At 44.0% G+C, this 19,503-nt stretch overlaps 1 protein-coding gene across 2 annotated transcripts in view; it reads left to right on the top strand.

Moving 5' to 3' along the window:
• The first annotated feature begins 9,361 nt into the window (after positions 1-9,361).
• KIAA0232 (KIAA0232 ortholog) overlaps positions 9,362-19,503 on the top strand; it is a 67,038-nt gene continuing 56,896 nt past the window's right edge. For both annotated transcript variants that reach the window (XM_056862217.1, XM_056862218.1), the window contains exon 1: positions 9,362-9,470. The gene's annotated coding sequence lies outside the window, so the exon portion shown is untranslated. The remainder of the gene's footprint in view (positions 9,471-19,503) is intronic.

A 19,503-nucleotide genomic window follows, 5' to 3' on the forward strand; every position in this document is an offset into this window, starting at 1 on the left:
GTCTCGCCTGACTAACAGCTGCAGCTTCTGCCTTACCAAGGGCTGCGACTCCCATCTGGATTTCAGCATGTATTTCTTTCCAGTACTTTTTTGTTTTTTTGCATGTCCCATCACATATGGTATAAAGTACCATCCATCTCTTTACATTTCCAACATTTCCCTTTATAGTTCTTGTCCATTTTCTCAATGTCCTTTGGAGTAATATAGCATCGATAAAACATCTTGTACCAATTTTCTCTTAGTGATTGACTAGCTGAAAATTTTATATCTTTTGTCCATAAGGATTCCCATTGTTGAAAGGATATGTCTTCCTCAAAATTCTGCATCCACCTAACCAAGCATGTCTTGTTCTGTTTTTGTATCGAATTGAAGTAACAGCTTATATATTCGTGCTAATAAATGATTCTTTTGTTGCGTTATCATCCTTTCAAATTCAGTCAGAAGAAGTAGTAGTAGTGTTGGTTTTTATATGCCGACTTTCTCTGCCACTTAAGGCAGAATCAAACTGCTTACAATCACCTTCCCAAGGTCACCCAGCTGGCTTTGTGTGTTGGAGTGGGGAAACAAATCCAGTTCACTGATTAGCCTCTGCCGCTCATGTGGAGTGGGGAATCAAACCCAGTTCTCCAGATCAGACTCCACCACTCCAGTAAGTTCCCTTTTTACTCCTCCTGCCAAATGAAAGTTATTTTTAATCTTGAAACTAATTGAAAATATAATAACCATTGTATATTTTGCCTTCATCCTTTATCTTTTGCCATGACTTAATTTCTCCTTGAGAATTTATTATATTTCCATATGCTATATAATAATTATTTTTCCTCACATATTTATCACAATATGCCTCTATGGGAGACATTAGTGAAGATATTAGAGGACTGAAGGGGCCCCCCAGAGCTGCTGAGGAGGCACCGTGGCCCCTATGCCAGTAAAATCCCACTTGCGCCGGCATAGTGGGCACTGATGCCGGTGCAAGGGTATTTACACCAATGTAGGGGCACCACATGGCAGCTTGGCCACCAGCGCTGCCTCCCTGGCAGCGTTTTTTGGCCCAAGCCCTCACACTGGCATCCAGGGGGTATTCCCGGGGCACACCTCATTTTATATACATAATGTGTGTATGTTTGATTCTAAAAGATAGAATATGTACTGTGGAGCAGCATTAATAAAGGTTTTCTGAAGCCAGGCCTAACCCTTTCTTAATATGTACTGTTTTACAGAAACTTCATTCGCACAGACTCGCATACCTACAATACAATTTGGGGGGATTAAACAGTACCATGGACAGCACCTACCTCCACAGAAGAAGAAGAGATGTGGTTTTTATACCCCACTTTTCTCTAACTTTAAGGAGTCTCAAAGCAGCTTTGAGGCAATCACCTTCCCTTCCACTCCTCACATCAGACACCTTGGGAGGTAGGTGGAGCTGAGAGAGTTCTGAGAGAACTGTGACTGGCCCGAGGTAATCCAGGAGGCTTCATGTGGAGGAGTGGGGAAAATAACCTGTATCACCAATATAGAGTCTGCAGTTCATGTGGAGGAGTGGGTAACCAAACCTGGTTCTGCAGATTAGAGTCTGCCACCTACATGGAGAAGAAGGGAATCAAACTAATTCTCCAGATTGGAGTCCGCTGCTCTTGTGGAGGAGTGGGGAAGAAGAAGAGTTGGTTTTTATATGCCAACTTTCTCTACCACTTAAGGCAGAATCAAACTGGATTACAATCACCTTCCCTTCCCCTCCCCACAACAGACACCCTGTGAGGTAGATGGGGCTGAGAGAGCTCTTAATAGAACTGTGACTAGCCCAAGGTCACCCAGCTGGCTTCATGTGTAGGAGTGGGGAAACTAATCTGGTTCACCAGATTAGCGTCCACCACTCATGTGGAGGAGTGGGGAATTCTTCAGATTAGAGTCTGCCCCTCTTAACCACTATACCACGCTGACTAACAAAATGGTTCTGTCCTACCCATCCAGTGTGGGGGGGGGAGGTGGGATGGGGGTATGGCTTGCTTTTAAAATGCACTGTTTAGGAGGAAGTTGTACTTTAGGAGTTCTCAGCCAGTAACACCATGCCCGGGATTCATCCTTGTGAGGGGACAGTCTTGCAATCCCCATTTCTGCCCAAGCAGAAGCTTGGAAGCCCCCATGATTGTCCCAGGTCTCCACCAGCAAGGCCAATGTCTTCCTTACTCCCATTTATCCTAGTTCTCTTTAGGTAACCTTCCCCTGCCATCAGCTAACCTTGAAGTGTATCTCCTGCTAAAAGGCAACAGAATTAGCACTCTTTACCGTGTTTCCATTTAAAGGTGCCGCCTCATTTTCTCATCTCCTGCTTTGCTCACACTTGCTATTTCAACTACTAAAACGCTCACTTGCACATTCAGGGAATAAAGGGATCTACCACAGGTCCCTCCCCCCTTTTTTCCGCCACAGTGTCAATTGAAGTTTTTGGTCCAACCAGTTAAATTATTAGATTTGAAAGTGTCCATCCCTGGATGTTTTAAATTAATGGATGCAAATCAGACAGGAAAAGAGATAAATGATCACCAAGAAAGTGACAGTGATACATTAATCTTGTTAACTGGACACTTATCAGGTTGTTGACCTATCTGGCTTGTAGGAAATGTTCTGGAGTCAAGAAGGAGGGGAGTAAATAGACAGCAGATGTGAGTTTACACTTTCTTTCCTTGAAGCATTTTATACGTTGCCTTTCCCATAGCTTCAGGTGACTTAGAAACAAACAAAAATATAACATGATAGGCCTTTGAGGTGAAGAGTACATATTGAAAGAACCCAGGAACATGGCTAAGACTGCAATTCTAATGACACTTTCCTGGAATTAAACATCGATGAAGAACATTACTTCTAAGTATACCTGTTTAGGATTGCTCAACAAATAGCCCATTACTGTGGCCACCTTTGGGTACATTGTGATTCATAGACAGCTGGTATCAAAATATCCTCAACAGAAAGCAGCAGCCCCAGGTGGTGACCCCAGCCCCAGTGGGTGGCCCACAAGAAGCCTGCTCCTTCCATGCAATGCTGAATGGAAAGCAGTGTTTGCCAGGATAAGACACAGAAGCTCTGACCCAACAGATTTCAAGTTTATCTGAGGCTGAGATAACAAGGGTGCAGGCTATGGAATGTTTTAGTGAGCTTCCTGGACAAGAGTAGAAGACATATAGACATTCACACACTCTGGGCACACTGACCACTAGTCTATTAAACTACCTCCCCCTTTACACACCTCTACTCAATACTGAATGGGGTGGGAGCCCTTTCTCTTTCCTCTCTTTCCCTTCCGGTACAGACTTGTGTGTTAAGTGCCGTCAAGTCACTTCCGACTCCTGGCGACCCTGTGAATCAATGTCCTATCATTAACAACCTTGCTCAGGTCTTGCAAACTAAGGGCTGTGGTGTCAATCCATCTCATGTTGGGTCTTCCTCTTTTCCTGCTGCCTTCAACTTTTTTTCTAGCATTATTGTCTTTTCCAGTGAGTCTTGTCGTCTTATAAATTGACCAAAGTACGATAGCCTCAGTTGAGTCATTTTAGCTTCAAGAGAGAGTTCAGGCTTGATTTGATCTAGAACTCACTTGTTTATCTTTTAAGCAGTCCATGTTATCCATAAAACTATCTCCAACACCACATTTCAAGGGAATCTACTTTCTTCCTGTCAGCTTTCTTCATTGTCCAACTTTCACACCCATACATAGTAATAGGGAATACTATGGCATGAATTAGCTTGATTTTGTTCATCAGTGACACATCCTTACACTTAAGAATATTTTCTAGCTCCTTCATTGCTGCCCTTCCCAATCTCTTGTCTCCTTCTGATTTCTTGGTTGCACTCTCCCTTTTAGTTGATGATGAAGCCAAGGAATAGATTGTCTTGAACAATTTCAGTTTCCTCATTGTCAACCTTAAAGTTGAGTAATTCCCCAGTAGTCATTACTTTTGTCTTCTTGATGTTCAGCTGTAGTCCTTCTTTGTCAATTTCTGCTTTAACTTGCACCAGTAGTCATTACAGACTTACATGTTGGTATATTTCTGCCAAAAAAGGAGCTTCAAAGGGAGACTTCAGCAGGAAACTACTGAATTGAAATTCATACGCAGATTTGACCCAATAATTTTGACCTCAATAAAGCCTGGGAGTGGCAAACACACCACAGAAAGTAATTGCTTCTCTTTAGAGGTGCATGCACACCATTCCACTTGCTAATGCTTTGCCAGCTGAGAATGGCCCACACCCACTTTGATGAGGTTGTTTACTCCTTTGACTGCATTTAATCTTCCTACATCCTGTGAGCTGTAATGGCACATACCTGCCTCTTGATTGCTTGATTTTCTGTCCTTATTTTGTAAGGTCTCAGCTTCTCTCTCTTCCCTTCCCTCTTCTGTTTGTTCACATGTACACCTGTCAAACAAACACACTTCATCCATCTGTGTTAACACTACTATGTGCATTATACTTATTTTTATTATTTATTTACATTATTTACATTATTTATAGTATGCCTTTCTCTCTGGGACTCAAGGAAGATTACACACAATAAGTTGATACAATCAACAGGTTGAGAAATCCAATAGACAATGCAATAGGATTTCACTTGTAGAAATCCAGAAACCAACCAGAGGTGAATCACAGTGTAAGTATTAACACTACACATTACATAAATGCAAAAATTACATAGTAAGAACCTACTTACACAAACAGATAGTATGAACTATACGCAGTAGTTTAGTCTATAGTCCCTAATCCTTTACCCCAAGTTTCCTTCTGAACCATAGTTACAGTGGAGCCCTATTTCCTGTGCAAAACACCCTCTTGAATAATTCAGGTTTGCACAGCTTGCAGAAAGCCAGGAGGGTAGGAGCCTTCCTGACCTCATCAGAAAAACCATTCCATAAGGTGAGGCCACAACAGAGAATGCATGTGAACAGCCATTTCTTTGTTGTCTTGGCTGTAGCAAGTGTACAGTAGTTAATACACAAAGAGCCATTTCTGAAGGGGGGGACGAAGCTCCCTTGGAGCCAGTGTGACCCTGTGCTGGCGTAGGTGCCACCTTGAGAGCCAGCATGGTGTAGAGGTTAGGAGTGGTGAACTCTAATCTGGAGGACTGGGTTTGCTTCTTCACTCCTCCACATGAGCAGCAGATTCTAATCTGGTGAACCGGGTTGGTTTCCCCACTCCTACACATGAAGCCAGCTGGGTGACCTTGGGCTAGTCACAACTCCTATAGACCTCTCTCAGCCTCACCTACCTCACAAGGTGGGGAAAGGAAGGAAAGAGATTGTAAGCCAGTTTGATTCTCCTTAAAAGGTACAGAAAATCAGCATATAAAAACCAAGTCTTCGTATCATGGAATAAGGTGGAACCTACACCAGTGCAGGGGCAAACACACCAGCGTCTGGGAGCTGCTGGCTCCCACCGCCAGCACAGCCACGCTGGCAGGGCTTTCACTAGTGTGGGGGGACATTCCCGGTGTGTTCTTGGGGGTCGCTTCCACAGCTCTTTCGCTGCAGGAATGCCCCCTTGAGCGATGATGGGGCTGCATCACATTTTTTGGTGGCGCAGCCCCATAGTAGGCAATGGAGGATTTCCCCCCTTTTTTAGTTTTTCCATTTTTGAACATCTCTTTTTGCTTCACGGTGACTGTGAAGTCTCTGAGGAGGCGGCATGGCTGCGCTGCTCCTGGCTGCCGCAGATCTGCCCCCCCCTTCAGGATTGGGCTGCCCATAAGAGAGCTCCTGTATCACCAGGCAGCAGGCTGTAGAACATGCAAGATGTACTGGACAGGTGGGTACATGAGAATCCATGTTGTACAGACCCAGGAAAGTAGCAAAAAAACAGGAGATTATATCCAAGTGCACTATAGACCATTGGGCTTAGTGGGCTATGTGAAGTTCTGAAGAAGTGAGCTGTGGCTCACGAAAGCTCATACCCTACCAGAAAATATTTTTGTTAGTCTTTAAGGTGCTACTGGACTCTTGCCCTTTTCTATTATTATAAGAAGGTTAGATTAAAAATTTTAAAGCCTCTGTTAAATAGGATTTCTGATGAAGCCGGTGAAATTAAACTGGATTTTCTGTTATTGGACAAACCCCATCAGATATCATACCATGTAGCCAAATTCTGCTTTTTGATAAGCAGGATTCGCTGTGGTGGTGGTGGGGAGTAAAATAAAACCATTGCAGGTTAAATGGTCTTAAAGGGCTAAAGGCTGCATTTTTAAAGTGTTAAGACTCAAATAGACGTTGTCGTTGGATTAAACTGCTGTTTTCCTTCCCCCCCTCCTGTAATACTGGTCAATGGCCGTAAATAAAGTTATGATGATATCTACAGATGGTATTTGACACACAAAAAACTAGCCAAAATGTACAGTACAATGTCACCAAATTGTTGGAACTGCAAGGAAGAAGTTGGTTCTTTTCATCATATATGGTGGCTTTGCGACAAAGCTAAAAACTTTTGGGATATGATTTACAATGAACTAAGATTAATTTTACAGCGAAATATCCCAAAACACCGGAGATGATGCTGTTAAGTATGATACCAGAACATATTTTGACACAAAGAACTTTTTTTATATACGGTATGCCACTGTCAAGGAGGTCCGGCCTGCCCTCCAGCAAACCGGTTCCTCCTTGGGTCAAAAGTTGCCAAACTCCCCACTGGGCTTCAGGACTCCCCCTAAAGCACAATGCGGGTAGACTGCTACCTTGTCGAGGAGACTCGGTCTGCTCTCCAGCAGGCCGATTCCTCTTTAGTTCAAAGTCACCAAATGTTTTCTAGGAAAACCCAAATTCCTTACTGTGCCCCAGGATTCCCCCTTTGAGCGCAGTACAGGTATATCGCCACCAGCTCTCAATTCCAAAAGGCTGGCTTTCCCAGGGATGAGCTGAGAGCTACTCTTCCCAGCCAGTTTCCCAAAAGTCAAAACAAGCAAAAACCGTCCCTGCAGAGTAGAGCTTCTGCGAGGGGAGGCTTATTGCCACAAAACACTAAGGTAGGTAGGTGGTTTCTCACACACACACACACACACACTCAGGCACTTGGATTTAGCCCTGAGACCCAAAAAAAGGTTTCTCAGACTTCAATATAAAGTCTATAAGTTTATTTAATAAAATGTGCTTGTTACAGAAAGGAAGTTATTTGTGAGGCAGATAGCATAAAAACAAGAAATCTTAGCAATCTCTAACTTCACAGTAGTTCTTTAAGTTTCAGGCAAAATAGGCAAAGTTTCCAAGAGAGTAACAAATGCAAGGTTTTAGTTGATTTATAGTTACCAAGACCCAGTTTTGGTCCTAACACGCAGAGTGTCAGCCCTTCATGGTTGCCAGATGATGATCGCTTGGAGACATGACCAGCATGTCCCCCTCCCAAGCTTCATGATTTTGATTAGAACAGAGTTCATATTTATCTCTCCCATCTCATTGGGTGATGGCCATTCCGCCCAATGAGATGTTGGGGACGCAATAAACTTGTAAGATATTTGGCATGACACCTCTAGGCCTTTTGAAGTTACAGATGTATTTGCATCTCTGCAGCAATACAAAACATCTGGGCTCCTTCAAGCTTTTGAGATGTCAGGCTTCTAACAGGATTGTCACCAAAAGAACAGATAGCTGATTTACAATAGGAAGGCTTTGAAATTGAGGTGCTTTGAAGTGGAGGTGATGGTGCCTCCGGTCTCCACACCTTTCCCCCCAAAGTGAAGTGGCTTCCCATGGGAAATGGAAATGGTTTCTCACGGGAATGGTTTGTGAGAGAGCTGGTCATCAGCTCCCAGTCTGATATCAAGACATTGAAGACATAGAAGGCCGCAGCCTGAACCAAAGTTTGGTGATCAGAAGAAGAGCAAGGTTGCATTTCTTTACAGCCACCACTGCTGCAAGATTGGTCTATGCAGCTAAATGGAAAATGTCTGAGATACCAGACAAGATTGACTGCATAAATAAAATGTTTGAACTAGCAGAAATGGCTAAACTTACTGCTTTAGTAAATAAAAAAGACAATGAAGAATATGTGAGAGAATGGGAGGCATGGATAACATATTGTGAAAACGAATTAAATATGGGAAATGCTAGGATTTAATCTAATTCAACTGATCAACGTTGAAAGGATGAAGTATCCAATAATAAAAGTATATAGGATGATCGGATGTAGTTGATAGAAATGATATAATGAATTAGAAATGTAATGCCCTAATTAACTTAGTTTATAGAGAAAACATATATGCTGTCACATATATGCATATTTACATAATATGACACACACACACACACATATATTCTTATATACAGATCCAGAATCACTTTGCATTATGGGTAACATGTATACTTTGGTCAAGAGACATTCATTGCTGAGGAGCCTGGGTCAGAGTGACCTGCAACTGTTTGCAGGCAGCTGACTAGGTGAGATCATTCCCTCTTAGTACAGGCAGGTTCCTTAATTAAGCCTGGAGCTTTGATTTAAGACAAGAAGTGTCATCTTGGAATGTAAAGTTGTGCTTCCTCATTAACCATTAGGGAACGCCTTGAAGAGCATTTTCTATTGGATATGCAAATAATTGCTTATACGACCAAAAGGTTTATTGGACAGTTCAGTCTTACGTGTGTATTATGCTTCTGTAACCACCCATTATCAAAGTCTATATCCATGCTTGCAACCCCTTTGATGTGTGTGGAAACTGCTCTGCGCTTTGGGGCAATTTTCACCAGCATTTTGTGTATGGGCCAATAAAACAACCTGCTTTGAATCTTCAGCTTCCAACTGTTTTGTTGTGATTGAATATTAATACAATAAGGCAGGAGACATAACAGAAAATAAATACAGAGGGGATTATACAGATATTAATTTGATAGCAGAGGGGGAGAGGGGAAGTCAGAAAAGTCAATGTGGATTAGTTTGAAATGGTTTTGGTTTGTGTAACTCTGAAGGCGGCAATATTGAAATGTGACTTAATAAGAAAATAAAAAACCCTCTTTTAAATAAATAAATAAATAAATAAAGTTATGAGGATGACAGCCGGACTCGATGGGCCTTGGTCTGACCCAACACGGCCTTTCCGATGTCCTTATTCGTGAGCCTTTGGGTAAAGCCCAGGCCGGGGCAGGCGCGCCTCAGGAAGCGGGCTGCGGCCTCCTCGCTCCCGCGGCTGAGGGAAGCCGGCGCAGACGCCATCCCTGCCCGCCTCCCCCCCCCCCCGCCGCCTGAGGAGGACCCCGCGGCGGCCTCGTCCTCTTCACGCGACCCGAGGCGCCGCCAGAGGCCTCCGGGCGGAAGGATACGGGCGGAGCCGAGCAGCCGCCTATCGCTGGCGCAGTGGGCGGAGAGGGCGGCCTTCGCTCCCCTCCCCCCCCCCTTCCCTCGGCGGGGCCGGCGCCGGTTTACGTAACGCCTCTCCGGGCGAATTCCGGCTCGGTCCCGCCGCCTGAGTCGGGACGGGTCGCCAGAGGCCCCGGCAGGTAAATGCGCCCGGCGAGGCGGGGAGGAAGGCCTCAGCGCCGTGGGGCCGGCGGGTCCTCGGGCAGCCCCCCCTTCCCCGCCAAGGCCCGGGCGAGGCCTGCAGCGCGGCGGAGCGGGCGAGGGAGGCCGGGGCGGCCTGGCCTAGTCCGGCCGGGCCGGGCCTGGAGGCGGCCTCCGTGAGGCGTGGCGTCGGCCCCGCTCGGCGGGCGGGCCTGTGGCGGTGGGGGGTGAGCGGAGGGTCGCCTCCCTTCCCTTGGCTGCCCCTTTGGCGGCGGTGTCAGGAGGCCGGCCGGCGACGCCGGGTTGGGGGTGGGGGGGGGGAAGAAACTGCCAGTCGGATCTCCGGGCAGAGGAGGCCGCCCCGGCCTCGCCGTGACCCTCGTCGGCCCCCGTCCCCTCCGCGGGTGGCCTCTTCCTCGCTGTTTTGCTCTCTCGGGCGGGTTTTGGCATGAAGGGCAGCCGGGGAGCCTCGCCCTGGGGAGCGCAGGAGGCTCGTCTGGCCCGGCTCCGCTGGGCCAGGACCGGGGGGGGGGAGGGAAAGGCAGAGAGGGAGCGACCCCCCCCCTCAGCTGTTATTTTTGATGGTGAGGGTCCCTTGCCTGCAGCGTCTCCTGGCGCGGGCAGGGCATGGCCTTGGATGGCTTTGCTGACACTCACCCGGGGGTTAGTCGAAAAGGGCAAGAGTCCAGGAGCACCGTAAAGGCTAACAAAAATATTGTCTGGTAGGGTTTGAGCTTTCGTGAGCCACAGCTCCCTTCTTCAGATGCAGCTAGAATGTGAAATTTCACATTCTGGCTGCATCTGAAGAAGGGAGCTGTGGCTCACGAAAGCTCATACCCTACCAGAAAATATTTTTGTTAGCCTTCACGGTGCTCCTGGACTCTTGCCCTTTTCTACTACTGCAGACAGACTAACACGGCTACCCACTGTGAATTATCTTCTTCTAATAAGGACATCTCAAGAACGTATGTTCCATTGTTTCAAGTCCCGTTGTCTGTTCACACTGTGAACACACATGAGCCTTATACCTTATATCGGACCCTCGGTCCATCAGAGTCAGTATTGTCTACTCAGACCAGCAGTGGCTCTTCAGGGTCTCTTTCTGGTAGGGTATGAGCTTTCGTGAGCCACAGCTCATACCCTACCAGAAAATATTTTTGTTAGTCTTTAAGGTTCTACTGGACTCTTGCCCTTTTCTACTACTGCAGACAGACTAACACGGCTACCCACTGTGAATTATCACCCGGGGGTTGGTGGGGTTGATAGGAGGGGCCGTGGCTCGGTGGTTAGAGCCTCTGCTTGGCATGCAGAAGGCCCCAGGTTCAATCCCCGGCATCTCCAGTTAAAGGGGCTAGGCAAGTAGGTGATGTGAAAGACCTCTCTGAGACCCTGGAGAGCCGCTGCCGGTCTGAGTAGGCAATACTGACTGGGATGGACCAGTGGTCTGATTCAGTATAAGGCAGCTTCATGTTATATTGTCGAAGGCTTTCACAGTCAGAGTTCATTGGTTCTGGTAGGTTATCCGGGCTGTATGACCGTGGTCTTGGTATTTTCTTTCCTGACGTTTCGCCAGCAGCTGTGGCAGGCATCTTCAGAGGAGTAACTCTGAAGGACAGTATTGTCGAAGGCTTTCACTGTCAGAGTTCATTGGTTCTTGTAGGTTATCCGGGCTGTGTAACCGTGGTCTTGGTATGTTCTTTCCTGACGTTTCGCCAGCAGCTGTGGCAGGCATCTGCCACAGCTGCTGGCAAAACGTCAGGAAAGAAAATACCAAGTCCACGGTTACACAGCACGGATAACCTACAAGAACCACTGAAGGACAGCGTCTCCCAGTGTCAAGACGCTGTCCTTCAGTGTTACTCCTCTGAAGATGCCTGCCACAGCTGCTGGCGAAACGTCAGGAAAGAAAATACCAAGACCACGGTCACACAGCCTGGATAACCTACAAGAGCCAACAAGCAGCTTCATGTGTTCATGTGATGATGGATATGCCATGGGCTTGAAGCCTCTGGAGTCTTATGACCCTGGTGAAGGCTGGCCTGGCTTTTCACCAAGCATCAGCTATTTTTTGGGGAGGGGGTAGAGCCCCTCTTGTCAGATGCAGGCGGTAGGCCCTTGCGGAGCAGACCTTCCTGCCTCTGCACTGTTAAGGATGCAAGTGTGTGATGTGCATGATCCCCAGGCCCTTTGGATCCTTTGCCCTTGAGGAGCCCTGATTGACTGCTTCAGAATTTACCTTCATTTGTGTGCCTGTACCTACTGAGGCCCAGGCTAGCCTGATCTTGTCAGATCTCAGAAGCTAAGCAGAGTCAGCCCTAGTTAGTATTTGGATGGGAGACCACCAAGGAATACCAGGGTTGCTGTGCAGAGGAAGGCACTGGCAAACCACCTCTGTTAGTCTCTTGCCATGAAAACCCCAAAAGGGGTCGCCATAAGTTGGCTGCGACTTGACAGCACTTTACACACACCTACTGAAGACTCACTGCCTGCCTTTGAGGGCCTGGGGCAGCTTTGGCTGGAATGCAATCTTGTTGGTCTGTAAGGAGTTATAAGTCTTACCAGGATCTCTTGTTTGTTTTATGTGTTTATTTTTTGCTAATATGGCTATTCCGGAATTACCTATGGGTTCAACATTTTTATTGCGTTTTTCAGCTGCCTTATATGCTGATGCACTGGAAGTGGGAGAGCTTTCTATTTTGGGGCATGAGTAAAATGTATGCTTCATACAAAAAAAAGGACACATTAAAAACAGACTCTCTTGTTCCTCTTTGCTGCCACCCCATTGCTAATCTCAACCCCCCCCCCCCAGTTCCTGGGGATTGACTAGAAAACTGAAGAGCCACCTAAGCACGTCTAGGTTTATAGTAACTTCAAAACTTTCATTCTAGTGAGCAGGTTACAAACAGCAAACAGTTTACCAGCTTGCATGTACTGATACTTAGTTGTTGGAGCTCAGTGACATAGTCAGGAACCAGTGCTGATTAGAGCTAAATTATTGTCAGACTGAATTTCAAAATGACAGGAATGAAAAGGTGATGGCAATACAATCATGTGTGCGCTGTGGAAGAGTGTGCTCTGGAGTGTGTGTGTGTGTGTGAGAGAGAGAGAGGCAGAGAAACCTACTGATTCCTCATTATTTCAGCCCTCTTGGCCCCTGCATGATTCTGTGATCTTGGGCAGATGATGAGAGGGAGGGTATCTTGGCCATCTTCTGGTCACTGAGGTGTGTGAGGGGGGAGGTAGTTGTGAGTTTCCCACATTGTGCAGGAGGTTGGACTAGTTGACCCTGGTGGTCCCTTCCAACTCTATGATTCTAAGTGTCAAAATAACTGTAAGCAGAATTAGCTGTCCTAAAGTCATATTTTACTTTATACGCTGATCAGTCTGACTAAAATAACTTTACAAATGCTACCTTTACAAAGTTGCTGCCAGCTTATTATGGCAACCCCTTATGGGGTTTTAAGGCAAGCGGCTAACATTGCCTTTCTTCTGCATAGCAGTCCTGGTATTCTTTGGTGGTCTCCCATCCAAATATTAACCAGGGCTGACCCTGCTTAGCTTCTGAGATCTGGCTAGCCTGGGCTATCCAGGTCAGGGCACAGATTATGTTACTGGACCAAATACCATAAGATATTCAGCAGTTTGCAATGTATGGAAGTACTTTTTCAAGACTAAGAGTAATGCTTGTTCAAGTCAAGTGTGATAGTACTAACATTACTACATTTAAATAGTTTGTAGCATTGTGGTCTGGCTGGAACAATATTATTTAAAACACTGTTTTTAAAATCACATTTTTCACATTTTCCTAAATCTCCAAATTTTCTAGTTGAGAGAGAATGGGAAGCAGCCCTCTGGATCTTTCCTACCCCCTCCCCAACTTCACATTTCTAGTATCATTGTTTCTCAATCTATAGGCAAAGAGCTCCCTTAGAAATAATGTTTCAGTTCACAAAACCTGTTCCTTGAACGATCCCTAAGAACTGGAGGGAGTTTGTATTTGATATTAAAAAACCAACAACAACTGTATTCACCTTTTACCAAACAATGAGAATAAACAAGCAAGTGAAATCAGTTTAAAAGGAAGAGGTGATGGAGCAGGGGGAATGGGAATAAGATTGACATGCAAAATAAGTTAACCAGTATTATAAAGGAGAACCAAAATACCTATAAGAGCAGGTATAATTTAAGTGTGTTCTTGAAATGGGGGGTTGTGATATGGAATTTTTAAAGAGCTAAACCTGCTCTGGGATCTCCCAGTCATCTGAGAAGTCATCTGAGAAGATGACATAGTTAAACTGTGGAACTCCCTGTCCCAGGATGTGGTAATGGCTGCCAACTTGGAAGGCTTTAAGAGGGGAGTAGACATGTTCATGGAGGATAGGGCTATCCATGGCTACTAGTCAAAATGAATACTAGTTGTGATGCATACGTAGTCTCTCTAGTATCAGAGGAGCATGCCTATTATATTAGGTGCTGTGGAACACAGGCAGGATGCTGCTGCAGTTGTCTTGTTGGTGGCCTTCCTGGAGGCACCTGGTTGGCCACTGTGTGAACAGACTGCTGGACTTGATGGATCTTGGTCTGATCCAGCATGGGTTTTCTTATGTTCTTAAGACTTTCATGCCGTGTCTAATTGCATGGGGTAAGTAGGAGGGTAGGCTGTTTACCTGGTCTAATGCTAGGTTGATCATGTTGCCTATGACTGGAACTTTATCTTTGTATCATAGCATGGGATAACATATTAAGTTTGAACTTTGGGAACCCTACTGACCAACAATTTTGAACACAAGTGATCTGAGTGAAGCAACCATTCCTCAGCCTAAGCCTACCATTTTACATAGCCTTACTGATCTCAGAGGAATGAAATACTAAGAGAATATGAATAGGCGTAGTCGGCACGACTGTAATCCTTTGTCTAATTAGAAATGTCTATTGAAATGTTGTGCCATTTACGTAAGAAACATTTTATTTGCATTATTGTAGTTTGCTTTGCGTCTTAAGAAGCAGAGTAAAATCGCTGCTGTGATTATTCTAGATACCCTCTTGTATTATAACTCTACTTTCTACATTGTTTATAGTACGCCCTGCTTTAGGTAGTTTGTTGTTTGCATTGTCATCTAATTTTTAATCGTCCTTTTGCATTGGATGTCTTATGCTGTACAATTGCATGGTGTTTTTTCTTTTATTCTGTAACCTGCTTTGTTTGCATCTAATTCTGCAATCCTAGTGCCTTATTCATTGGATGTCTTATACTGTGCAATTGCACTGTTGTTTTTTTAAGATTCTATAATCTTCCTTGAGTCTCAGCAAGAAAGGCAGGCTATAAATTAAAATTTGGCTTAGAAACATGCTTACTTAGCAACATGGCTGCGAGGATGTCGTGTCCGCTTTGAGCCTTGGAGGCAGGTTGCAGAAAAATGGGTGGTGTTATTCATGTTTATTGCATGATACCTAGTTAAGAGCAAGTGTCAGTACTGTAATTAACCAGCACTAAGGCATTTGTATGCACAAGTCAAATCTGAAGGTGACCTTCCTCTCCCAGAAGGGACTACAGATCCAGGCTATAAAATATCAGGAGCTACTTTATTTATATACTTCATTTATACCTTGTTTTTTGCTTGTGGGGACCCAAAGCGGCCTACATCATTCTCCTCTCCTCCATTTTTTCCTCATGACAGCCCTGTGAGGTAGGGAGGTGTGTGACTGGCCCAAGGTAACCCAGCAGGTTTCCATGGTGGAGTGGCGATTCGAACCTGGGTCTCCCAGATCCTAGTTTGACACTCCAACAATTAGAATATTAGTCCTAGCCTAGTACCATCCACTTAGCAGTAGCTATTTGTGATCTCAGGCAGGTGATTTTTTCTTCTTCTTCTTGCCTTCCTGCCTCCAGAGAAGTCTTCAACCCAGAGCAGTCTTTCTTTTTTTCTATAAAATTCAATGTAGATTGATGCAAACCTTTTTTCAGAGTTCACATTGTTGTACATTAAGATTGCATCACTTCAGTTCTGCTCCATGAGTTCTCTGTTCCTTTCCCCATCCTGCATGGGTTTTGCAGGCATGGAGGGAGTGGGCCTGAAAGGCAGAGCTGGCTTAGCAGGAGCTCCTCCCTTCTGAGGAGGTAAACTCTGAATCAGATGCTGCTTTGGCAAAATGTGTCAGCCTCCTCTCCAAGTTAGAAGGCCCCTGAATGCCAGAGATGTGCTCCACAGCTGTCATTCTCCTCTCTGTGAGATGGACAGCTGCGTGGAGTGTGACGAGGCAGCTGTCAGCCTCTTTACAGCAGCGTTGGCCCCGCCATACTTTCAGATTAAGCCTGGGCAGCATGATCTTCGCCCTGAACTCTTAGGTTGTAAATACGACAGGATTACCTGGGCAGCTGCTAGCTTGTGCATTGCCCCACTAGAACACGAATAGAGAAGGATGAAGAGGAAGAAATGCTGTTTCTTCCTGTTCTTCTTTCCACCTGATCTTTTCAGTTGTCTGTGGAGGTGTAGTCCAAAGGATGGAAGGAAGAGTGAGCACTTGTGTATAGTATGCAGAACATATATCCTTATTCACACAAGCCTGTGTTCTGGAGAGGGAGGAGTCACTGTTTCTGTATTCTTGGCAGGGTGGATTTCACTTAAATGTGATTTAATCATGGTTTTCTACATAAAAGTTTATTCTTGCTGGTTGTTACAACCTTAATACATATTCACACCTCAGAGATAGATGCAGGAAGGCAAACGCTGTACATTTGTGTGCGTTTGAATTTAATTATATTTTTTAAAAATAAAGATATTCCTTTATCATATCAATAGTGTATCCTTTCAATATTAACTATCCACAGTACAAGAAAAAAGTAACACAGCACCATTTTAAACAGATATCAAAAACATTCAGGGAGACAAAAATATTCTAAATATATCCTGGTATCTGGTGCTTTCCTCCTCAGGACGGATGATGTTGATCCCAATAATTAATAAAAGGTAACCAGATTTCCATAAACCTCTGACCTGCCCAGGATTTCTGTATCCATGTATATTTATGTTGTAATTTTATTCATAATCACTGTAACCCAAACCTTATTCAGCCATTGTCTCATTGTCGGAGGTGTATTGTTATTTCTGCTTTCAGGGTTCAGCCAACATCTTTCTGGCTGAAACAAATTTTTTTCAACAATATTCCATGATGTTTTTTAATTTTGACTGGGAACTAATTTATTGGGACTGCCAAATAACTAAATTATTGGGGATAAGGCAAAAGAATGGCTTATAGTAGTCACTAATTCCTTATGAACTGCAGTCCAAAGTTTCTGTACCAGTACATATGCCCACTATGGATACACCATAATGCCCTTTTCTTTGCCACACTTCCAGCCTAGATCAGATTCATCAGCAATATTTCCTGTTTCAGTGGCATCAAATGCCAATGATAATACATTTTCAGACAGTTTCCCCTCATTTCCCATGCATTTATTTTTTGTGGTGATTTATTTTGGAACTTTGCTAGTTTGTGTTACTGCTGAATCTGAAAGTGAACGATTGGTTATTTACTGTAGGCAGCTGAAGCAGGTAATTCTGAAATAGCTGAGAGCTTAATTATCTCCAGTTCAACAGATTAAATAAAATGTTTCCAAACTGGATCTCTTTTACAGTCTGCTGCTATTATGAGTTTTCCCTTCTAGTGTGAGAATGTTATGGTAGAGTTCAGGCTATGTTCACACTCTCAAGACTTCTGGGGTATTCTGATCAGTTTCGCTTGTGTTTCTATTGCCAGTCCTTCCCTTCTCATACTTATTTCTTGACATCTTCTTATCCAGATCTATCCCACCCCTGATGTTTTCTATTCCTTGAACTTTTTGAAATGTAGCGCTTAAGGCCGGGATTGAGTCTATGTCCACAGGTTTTTAGAAGGAAAGTAGGGTTGAGGTTCTCACCTCTGTCGATATAAAATTTCCAAAAAAATTGAAGCCACAGGAAGAAAGACTTAAAAATATATATGTGAATTTGGAAGGGAAAGTGAATTATATGCAATACTCGTTTATAAAACCTAGACTTCTTTGAGCATATGCAGTTGTACTAGTTGGCATATTTATGGAATTTAAAAGTATAAATGTATTTTCTAAAACAAAATTGCAAATATATCCAATACTTGAGAAAGAGTTGCAAACTGTTGCTCTCAGTGCAACCATAGCACATGTATCTTTAAATTTGGCCATCTGAGAGCTCATTCCTGAGCCCTGCAGCGGCCGGGGATGGTGTGGCTGCGGCGCCTCCAAGGAGGTTTCATGGCCGCTGCAGGATAAAAAAGGGGCATTTTTAAAACAAGAAATTTAAAAGGGGGGAAGCCCCATAGAGGAAAGCGATGCTGCGCCAGCAGAAACCTGGTCGCCCCCCAAAACACTCCGGAAACGCCTCCCAGGATGCTTGTGTGAACACTTGCACCAGCGGGCTGCCAAGCCAGCGTCCAATGGCCGCGCTGCTGCAGCAGTCCTGGAAGGGCCAGTGCAAGTGGCACTACACCGGCATCTATGCCACTTTGCACAGCGCAAATGGCACGGATGCAGAAGTAGGGTGCTGATCGCCTCCTAAGCCCATTCAGTCCTCTAGCTCAGGAATGAGCTGTGAGATGCAGGGCGGGGGCGAGTTTCAAGGAGAAAACAAATTCTGTAGAAAACAAAATATTATTTGGACAGAAATTCACTCAGTCACAGGAGGTAGGACTGCCAGCATATTTGAAAATTAAATTAAACTTGATAACATTGAAATAATCTTTAATCATAATTTATGATTAAGCACATAGGAGCATATTAATTGTTGCTGAATTATTTATATTTAAACAAAAAAACCTTGAAACTATTGTATTATCTGACAGTATGTGAGCCCCCCCCGCTCTTCAAAGTCCTCAGATTTTTTTCACGCTATACATTTTGAGTATTAAAAACCTTGCCTTAAGAAGCATTTTATTAATTCAAAAATAGAAAAATATTTCATAGGAGTTTTGTTTCAGCATTCCCCAAAATGTTCCAGCTTTTCCTTTGGGAAAATTGAAAACATTTCCTAAGGGAAAAGGGGAATCCCCCCCATTTTTTCCCCTGGGCCTTCTTATCTCTACACACCTGTATATATATTATTTAAGATTATTTGTGCTGTTAACAAGAAACATGCTGTTTCTGGAAACACAAATTCACAGTTTGAGAACTATAAAATAAGCAGTTTGTAATATTAGTGCTCAGTCTAGAAGATACTAAGTCTTTTGGGGAGACAAAGATTAACCTAAACAATCCTTACAGTTGCCTTTGGGACACCATGAAATTGGGCCTCTAATGCATTAATTATTAGAACTAATTTACATTTTTTCTTGAACTTTACATGACTATATTGTCTCATGCTATAGAGTTACAAATTAATAATCCCTATTCCTGGATCAAATATCTTTGAGCTATAATGTACCTTAGTTAAAAATAGTCTTTAAATAATTTTTTCCTCAAAAAGCATTTTATCAAAAAATTCTTATTTAAATTTTTAAAATCTGATCAAAAGAAAGAAAGAAAACCATTGACTTTTATCCACCCTGTTTCCTGGAAGAGGGAAAGATGCAAGCTGACATGCAGTCTTCTGGCCTTAAAAGCTCGTGTTGCTAGAAGAGAAAATGGGGACTCATCTGTTCACCTGGCTGCAAGGTTGACCAGGCACATGGCTATTAGGCACATGGCTGGAAGGTTGACCAGGCACATGGCTATTAGCCTGCACTTTTAGTCATCATTTTATAGGTAAAAACTTTCAGAGTAGTGATTGGAACGCTGACTCTTGGAGACACCAATGCAGTCTGTTCCATAAAATAAATTTCAATCTTAATCAGGGAAGACAAACTTGGTAAAAAAAAAATCATTAAAAGATTATCACCAATATACTATAGGATTTGGGAAACTACATAAGCAACATTCTCCTTAGTTCTACCTATACACCAAATTGGACTCAAAAGCCATTATGTAAGAAAATTTGTAAAATCCTAGAATTAGGTAGAAAAATATTGTAAGGGGGATGGACT

This window comes from Euleptes europaea, chromosome 17 (assembly GCF_029931775.1).
Source record: "Euleptes europaea isolate rEulEur1 chromosome 17, rEulEur1.hap1, whole genome shotgun sequence".
Classification (NCBI taxonomy): domain Eukaryota; kingdom Metazoa; phylum Chordata; class Lepidosauria; order Squamata; family Sphaerodactylidae; genus Euleptes; species Euleptes europaea.